We start from the raw sequence: 9013 nt of genomic DNA on the forward strand, positions 1-9013 counted from the left end.
AGTCTTTCGTTTTCTGTTCAAGAATCCTGTGAATTACTATTTTAAATGGAAAGTGAGGCTGAGAGTTTGAATCACTTATACAAGGTCATTGAACTAATAATCTGTGGAACTGGGGTTTTAACTAAGGGTATCAAGCTTGAAAACTCTGATACACATTTCCTACCCTACTTTCTTTTGAGCCAGTTAAAACCTTGGAGAGGGCTGAGGAATTCTCCCATTCACAAACTAAGAATGAGTAAAGATTAAATGGATGATTTTCATCTCTTTGAGGAAAGATTACCTTTATAAACATTTAAAAGAAAAGCTAAAATTTTGTATAGAATTTAAACTGATTTCACAAGTTCATTTTTATTTTGTATAGAATTTCCTATATTAGCAAGAAAATAAACATCAAATGCCTTCAGTATAAATTTCAAAACTCGTGAATTTCTGGAATAAACAAAATTGATGGTCTTCCATTAACTCATAACACCAATTACCAAAGGATTCCAACAAATGGAAATTGTTAACTGAAAGTCACACTTGCATGGCACTATTTGGTACATTAAAATAAAATATATTAATAAGCATGTTAACTTTATTGGTAATGCTTAATAAGCCTTCAATAAGACATTTCACTCATAATTTAGGATTGGGTTTCAAAAAATCAGAAATAAACACATTAATCACAAATTAATAAAACCAACACAAAATATAAAATACCAAGGACTCCTGTAACACCACAGTCTACTATTTTAAGAATCTCCTATTGCAATAAAATATGAAACAACAAAAATATTAGGGTCTATTTATTTGGGTTAGAAAAAAAATCCACCCTGGCTCCAAAGCACATTTAACATGTTAATCATTTGCAAAAATCTATTTACATTCAGCTCCTCAAAAGCTCATTGTCTTTCAGAGTCTCAGAGATAATAAATAAAATCCAAACAAAGGAGAGAAAAAAAAATTTAAACTGAAAGATTTCCATTTTCAGAAAAGTCCTTATATGAGCAAGAATAAAGAAAAACCAAATTCACTCTATAGATCTGTAATAACTGCAAGTACATTTAACCAATATGTTAACACTTTGCCTTTTATGAGTAATACTTCATAAAAATGAAATCATTTTAATTAAGAGAGCCCTACTTTCTATAAAAAGTTCGGCAATTATTGTATCACACATATTGAGCTTGAAGGCCAGTTGGTGAATGAGAGTGCTCCAAGTCTTAAGGGTAATTTAGAACAAAAGGAAATAGATTGTTGACCTGAAGATAATCCAACAAATGGTTATAAATGCAGTGCATTGTCTTAAAAAAAATAAACAGTTGGTGGTTACCTAGCAGGTCATCTGTGCCAGAAGCACAGTGAAGTAAGGCAGTGGAGAAATCCAGAGAAAGCATAAGAATCATGACAAATTACCCAACTTGTTTGCTTTAAGTTAGCTGGTAAGGGTATAGAACATCTCCTTAATGTATTCACAGGCACCTTATTATTAAAGTGTCAAACCTCTGTGAGGATTCCTGACTAATTTGCTATTCCATTTCTGTTTCATTCATTAAGTAGTTTCTGAAGCACCCCCAGGAGCCCCATTTGAGAAGTTCTCAATGAACCAGGCTGGGAGAAACTCAAACTATTTTGACTCACTTAAGGGAGCATAAATTATCTTTAGAAACAAACTGTAAATGAGGACTACCGTTGTGGTCCCTTCATAGTGTGAACATGTTAACCTAATTCCATAGCACAGGAGACCCATAATTCCATAGTGCAAGATACTATGGTACACATAGCTACCATAGTCTAGGTTTAGATTTCCTTCTTGACCTGTTAATATCAGTTCTTGTAACTAGGTAAAAATAACTTATATTTTGACTTATTAAGATATAGAAGGAGGAGTGCCTGTGTGGCTCAGTCAGTTGGGTATCTGACTTGGGGTTTTAGTTCAGGTAGTGGTTTTATGAGTCCTGAGATCTAGCCACAAGATAGAGACACACACATAGTTGGACTCCACACTCAAAGGGGAGTCTGGTTGGGATTCTCTCTCACCCTCTGCCCCTCCACCCACTTGAGTGCTCTCTCTCTCTCTCTCAAATAAATAAATAAATAAATCTTTTTAAAAAAGAGAGAGATAAACAGAAAAATATTCATGGATTAAAATGAACTCTTAAAGATGTTATTATAGAGCTTTTATATTTTTAGTGAGAATAAATTATATAATAACCTTTAATCTACTTTTCCTTTTAGTAACATAATAATATTGAAAGTAATGTAAATTGTGCCTATTTTTAGTCAAAATAATTTAATTTCTTGATGTAATTAACAAGGTGCATACAATTGATTCTTGGAATAAATATTAAATATCTTTGACATATGTTAATATCTACTATAGAATATCTACTATAAAAGACATTGTATAGGGGTGCCTGGGTGGCTGAGTGGGTTAAGCCTCTGTCTTCGGCTCCGGTCATGATCCTGGGGTGCTGGGATGGAGCCCCGCATCGGGCTTTCTGCTCAGTGGGGAACCTGCTTCCTCCTCTCTCTCTGCCTACTTGTGATCTCTCTCTGTCCAATAAATTAAAAAAAAAGACACTGTACAAATTTTATGGAAATATGAAAAGGGTTATTGAAATCTCTGCCCTTGTGGGCTGTGCTATCATATTGTAGATATGTCTTTGAGATGAAAATGCTCCTTGATATACTGCACTTTTTATGTGTTGGAGGGATGGATTAAGTAATTTATATGGATCCCATCCAATTCCTTTACTCCATTAGTTACGTGAATTAACCACTGGGACAGTAGAAATACCATTTGTTAACTTATTTGTGTACCATTTGATACTTTTGGAAAATTGATGCATCTATACCTACTAAATGTAATTGAGATGGACACTGTTAATTTCAACCTTAGACTAAACTGAATGTGACCCATTTTTTAAGAAAACCGTCCAATGTTCCTAAATATTTACTAATCTAAGGAGCACAGGTAACACTCAATACAACGAAAAAGACCTCCAGAATGACATTAAAAGGTATTACTCTCCTGAATTAGGTTACTTGTTTGATATTGACATTATACTGTCATTTTATGAAACTCCCCAAGGAGCTCCTCAGCAATGTTTGGAATCCAAACCTATATGCAACCCCGACAGAAAATCTATAGCTTGCACAGGACAACATTTCTCATCGTGTTATCCCATTACAGATGAAATTCACCGCATAGCAAATGAAAGCTGGGCACTTAGCAACTGCGAGTCTCTGCCTAGGCTACCTGGTGTTCAGAACAGTCTGGCCATGACTATTTTCAGAATGGGATAGTAAGACCAGGTGACATTTGTTAGAGACAGACTCTACCCAAGACAAAGCTCAACCCAATTTGGCAAAGGTTTACCATGAAGGGAAGGGCTAAATTAAATTATTAATTGGTGGGGTCCCTGGCTGGCTCAGTCAGTAGAGCATGTGACTCTTGATCTCAGGGTCCTAGGTTCAAGCCCCATGCTGGAGGTAGAAATTACTTAAAATAAATAAAATTTTTAAACACTTGTAAATTTTTGAATGTTGAGGAAATCACCTCCATGCTACCTCAAAAACTTCCAAGAGTATTTAACTCCTCTTTCAAATGAAAAAAGACTCAGACTGTCTTCCTCAAGCCTTCCCTAATGCTTCAGCTTTTCACAGGTAGAAATTCCTGGCATTCCCCTGAAGGGGCCATCTGTGGTGGTTGCGCTATCTTTCTGAGGGTGTGGGAGATTACATGTTTCAAAAGGAACAGGAGGGCTTGGATTATCTTTAAAAGGCCTAGAGCTTTACTGTCTTGGCATTCGGGAGAGAAAATGAGGGAGAAGCCGAAAGATTGAGAGGGAAAAAAAAAATAAAAATAAAAAGAAGGAACGAGAAGAAGGCCCAGGTAGGCAGGTAGGATTGCTTGCTTTGCAGTCTCAGTGCCGCAAAACAGAGAAGGAAGCTGTGCAAGTACTTTCCGAGCCCTAAAGCCTTTGCAAGCGACACTGCTGTCCTCTCTAGCGCCCACTTCAGGCTGAGCTGCTGCGGCCTTCTTCCTTCCGTCTTCCTGCCCCCCACCCCTCCCCTTCTCTGCAGGTGGCTGCATCTGGAGGATTTCCATGAAGGCTGGGGAGCGTTAGGCATCTTGGATTTGGCTTCTGCCTTCTAGGAGCCAGAGGAGAGCTGGCAGAACCCATTGTGTGTTCACACTGCAGCTGCCTCACTCTGGTAGGTCGCAGGCCCTGCAGCTGCAGCAGTTTTGGAAGATGCAGGATGGACCGAGGAGTGAGGATGGTGCCTGCAGTGTCTTAGAGGGCTGGAGTCCATTAAGGATGAGAGCATGGAGGAGATGGAGAGGGGCCGGCCAATGCTCAAACAGCTCAGTTCTCTCAAAAAAAAAAAAAAAAATCCAAGGATTCCAAACAAATTTACTGACTTGCAGAGGAGGCCAGGAAGGCCACGTTAAACATTGAATAAGGTGGGTATGTTGGAGGGGAGGGACAATAGGAAAGAGATAGAAAGCAACCTTACAAGAAAGGAGAAATGATATAGTGTGAAAAGGAATCCCTGGGATTCTCTTGAAAGATGTGCTGGGGACCAGACAATTGTTTATTTAAAGACTTCAGCAATGTCACTGAGGATGCTCAAAGTGTAGGGAGAAGGGAACATTTCTATCCCCATTACTCAGTAATTGTTTATTTCATAGACTAGAAGTTAATTGATTCTTCTAAGCTCCGTGGTGCGGGGTCTCAGTTTCCCCATCTGTAAAATAAGGGGTCTGGACTAGATGCTTTTGAAGGTCTCTGCCTGATGTGACTCTGTCAGCCTACAAGCCAGGGTATCTGATACTAAACATCTCTCAGTTTTAGTGCCAGATTCCCCATTCCTCCTGCACTACCCATTTATCAATGCAGTGTAACAACACCTGCACCATTCATGAAGCAGATCCCAACTCTCAGTGATGACCAGGAGAATGGCTCAATTATGACAAGAGATTGATCCTTCTGCCCTAAGTAAGGAAAGGAAGAACCAGTATTTACATTTTGGGTTTCCAAGGAGAGAACATTCTCGAATTTTTTATTTCAAATTTTATCCACTGTAAATTACAAATCCCTTTGAGGTGTTGGAAATATTTGGACTGCCGAAAGGGCCAAAGGGCTAAAAAATGAACTGCCTTATTTAAAGGAAAATGTATGTCATTACAGAAATTGAATCTGCTTTTTCCATGGATATCCAACTCACACTGGCCATGCTCTTCTCTTGTCTGCCTACCTCATGCCATTCTGCCAACTGCTTCAGTGCAGCATTTTCTGGAGTTATTAAACACCCCAGCTTCATGAGAGTGCACTTACGCGTCAAGTATACAGTGATACAGGACACCCCCCCCCACTACCACACACATGTAAGCAGTTCAGATGATAGTGGGGATAAAATATGTTTTCACAAGAGTTTCCTTTTTAATTTGCCTCAACCTGAAATCCCTTTAATTTTTTAAAAAAATTAATATGTAGAGATATAACTCCTTCCCTCCTCTTGTCTTCAAGTGAGAGGTGACACACAGATAGTATCCACTTGTGTTTTCTACACCCACTAGCATTTCCATTTCATTTTAGTCTCCAAAATATGGGCAGGAGCACAACTCTAGAAAAATGGATTCCCACTCCCCCATCTCACAGAGCACTGATCTGTGCAGCGCTCAGCACTAGTACCCAGCCTCACCATTTCCTCCAACCCTCAGCCACATTCACCAGTGCCCCTGGTTTCCAAAGGGGGTTTGACCTTGCAAAGACCCCGCTTCAGCTTCTGGGCAAGGAACAACCCATTCTAACTCAAAACACAAAACGACCTTTTCTCCTTTAAAGAAACACTACCAAATTTAACACATCTGGACTTACATTTCTCAACCCTGTATACCAGAATGTGAACACGGGATGAAAAGGCAGGTAACTAGTTTGGCTCTGACAGTTCCCATTCAGAGGCTCTGAGACTCAGGCTCTGTCGAAAACGGCTGACTATGTGATTGTACATCCTTCCCTTTTTGCCCATTCACCGTCATGACGAAAAATCAAAACCGAAAAATTATCTTCTCGTTTCTAAATAAATACTAGGAAATGTGCTTCTTTTGCGCCTCGCTCGGTGGTTCTGAACACGAACATCCCGCTCGGAAACCAACGCTGATTTCCACACCGCATCTCGTCTACTCAGTTTCACTTAGCAAACACCTTCACTGCTCTTCCACGGTGAGAAAAATGGTGCCCCAGCCCCACGGATGACAGGTTGGTACTTGACTGCAACCGCTCAATAGTTTTATCAGCAACCGGAAAACTTCACAATCGCTCAATTAGCTACTTAAATCCGTGTAAGGAAATCTGTTTAGGCTTACACTAAAAACCACCTCTGTTTTACCTATCTTAAATCCAGTCTAAGATAGTCCCCCAGACACGCCGCATATAAACACTCCCCCTTCCCCCACCCCCATTATCCCAAAAGATCCCCCCGTTGACAGGCAACACATTCAGATGGCCAGCGTTAACCAAAGCAATCGCCACCATGCATTCAGAGGCATCTACGCAAAGTATATGACAATAGCCAAAGCATCTCTCAGACAATTGGCTGTACTACACATGCAGAAAAGCAACGAAGATTGCATTTTCCACTTACAGTTATAGCGCTGCGCACGGTCACTTAACGAAAATGATAAAACTCAACAGTTCTTTATATATATGTCTAATTCAGGTAAACGGTTAAGCCGTCTCTCTGCGCGGTTCTCTCGCGCTTTTTTTCTTTTTTTCTTTTTGGCTCTGGAGCTCTAGGCTGCTTAAATCCCTCTTGGATCGCGCCTCGCAAGCCCAGCCGCCGCCGCAACAAGCTCGGGTAAGTCTCTGCTGCAGATTGGGAATCCCATAGAAAACCTAGGGTCCCTGGAGCTGGATGCGCAGGCGCGCGAGCCGCCGAGTCTCGAGGCACCCCCTCCCCTTCCCCTCCTCCCTCCTCCTCCAGCTCCGCAGCCCCAGCTTGGAGAGCTCTGGAGTTGGTGACCAAAAGCAGCCTGGCATTGGCGCATGCTCAGTTGGAGGGGCTCGGAGTTCCCGCGGGTGGATTCCATGTCTCCAGATTTTAGCAGAAACTCAAAAGGAAAGTACCTAGGAAAAGAGAGCCAGACTACCGGAGCAGCCTGCACCTGGGCAGGCGGTAGGGAGAGCCCGTTGGGCTCACCACACCCCGCCCTTGTGAAGTCTGATGAGGAAGGCGAAGGCCAGAGATGGGACACTTGGAGCCTTCTATTCCCAGGGCTCCCAGCCCTAGAGGGCCCTCGGCCCACCTCTTGTCAGGTTGGAAGGTGACGGAGAAAACTGCAGAAATCCTATTCTCTAGATGAAATTGTATCCCCAGCTAGCTCTGAGCATATGTACCCGGCTCCCTGTGAAGGAGTGGTTATGGAGGCCACTTCTCTTGGGCCATTTCATCCAAGGGTCTTAACCTGGGAGTAGGGGGAGACGGGCCTTCTCGTACCCCAGTGCCCAGGACCGTCCTGTCCAGAGAGGCTGGAGAAATGTATGTTGGAAGGAAGCTGGGTCCGAAGTTTCTTGCCCTGTGTGACCTTGGGCAAATCATGCTAACCATCAAGGAACATTTAACCAGCGCCTGCAGTGTGCAGTTAGTAAATAAATATATATAATAAATATTTAATTTTTTATATTTATAATAATATCAATAAATAAATATATAAAATCAATCAATAAAGATATAATATATTATTTATATATATGTGTGTGTGTGTGTATATATGCTCTGTTGGAGGGGCTCGCAGTTCCCGCGGGAACTCCATATATATATATATATATATATATATATATACACACACACATACATATTTTAATACTCTCCGCAGGGTGAGGGGGTAGGAGATGGATGAGAGGAAACAACCCATCCTTGGAATACAGGGTTGAGAGCTTGGACTACGTGATATTATAAAGCCCCCTTTTGTGTCGGTTAAGGACGCCTGTGTTTGCTACCCTCCCCCTCTCCCCACTGTCCTGCCAAAGCCTAGAAGACTTGGCAAGGAGCAGTGCCCAGTAAATGTTTGGTCGCTTCCCTACCAGGAAAACAAGAATTCCCAGATGTTCCCAACCCAATCAGCTTCTTCAAGTGTGTATGTTTGCACATTCATTCATTCAACAATTATGCATTAACCAACTACTTACTATTAGCCACTATTTGGGGTATAAATTCAGTGAACAAAAGCCCACCCTCAGATTTCATTCAGATGGGAGTTCTATTTTCTAGGGAGAGGAGTTCTGGGGTGGGGGGCACAGTGAAGGTCTAGGTTCTCTTTAAGTAGACACCTTTACAATTCCGCACACCCTAGCACGTTCAGGAGAACTGCAGTGTTAATAAACCTTTCTGGTTCTGAGGACACCAAGAGCATCTCCCATGGCAGAAGGTCTCCAGACGGACAAATCTCCGTTGCCAGGAGGGAGCTACTCCTACCTACCAAGTCGGGGAGTCCAGGTTGGAAGAACTTGAGGATACTTTAACCAACACCAGGAGAACCTCCACCCCACCAGTCTCTGGCACTGGAAAATGCTTATGTTCGGTGAAGACCCCCGGAGTGACACCGAAGCCGCAGCCTGACGCTCAAAGCTAACCTGGTCGGCCCGGAGCCCAGGAACGTGCTTTCCCGAACAGACGCCTCGGGAAGGTGGCGCAGAGCGGGGAAGCGCTCTCGGGACTCCCGGGACGGAGCTCGCAGAAGTCCCCTCCCGGCGGGGCTCTTTCGCGGGGATGCTGGCGACCTCGGAAACCCGGAGCGCGGACTCGCGCGGAACAGGGCGCGCGCCCGGGCGCGCTGCGGCACGCCGAGCACAGTGAGAGTCTGGCGGGCGCCAGCTCCGCGCTCCCGGGCCGCAGTGCGCAGTGCGCAGCGGGGCTGGTCGGCGGATTCGTTCTGTTTCTTGGGATGGGGTGGGGTCAGAAGGCAGTTCTGGAAGGCCGTGGAAACGGCTTCCAAAGCTTTCAAAGTAATTTCTCGTCTTTT

At 42.9% G+C, this 9013-nt stretch overlaps 1 protein-coding gene across 2 annotated transcripts in view; it reads right to left on the reverse strand.

The window, feature by feature from the left end:
- The window catches only part of VSNL1 (visinin like 1), a 101335-nt gene extending 92586 nt beyond the window's left edge, over positions 1-8749 (reverse strand). Inside the window, exon 1 of one of the 2 annotated variants that reach the window (XM_013052935.2) lies at positions 8625-8749. The gene's annotated coding sequence lies outside the window, so the exon portion shown is untranslated. Of the gene's footprint in view, positions 1-6636; positions 6989-8624 lie in introns of those variants that run through there. The other variant, XM_004745826.3, reaches the window with a different exon arrangement.
- Positions 8750-9013: the final 264 nt, after the last annotated feature.

Source organism: Mustela putorius, unplaced genomic scaffold (assembly GCF_011764305.1).
Source record: "Mustela putorius furo isolate JIRA1106 unplaced genomic scaffold, ASM1176430v1.1 tig00537284_pilon_pilon_pilon, whole genome shotgun sequence".
Lineage (NCBI taxonomy): Eukaryota > Metazoa > Chordata > Mammalia > Carnivora > Mustelidae > Mustela > Mustela putorius.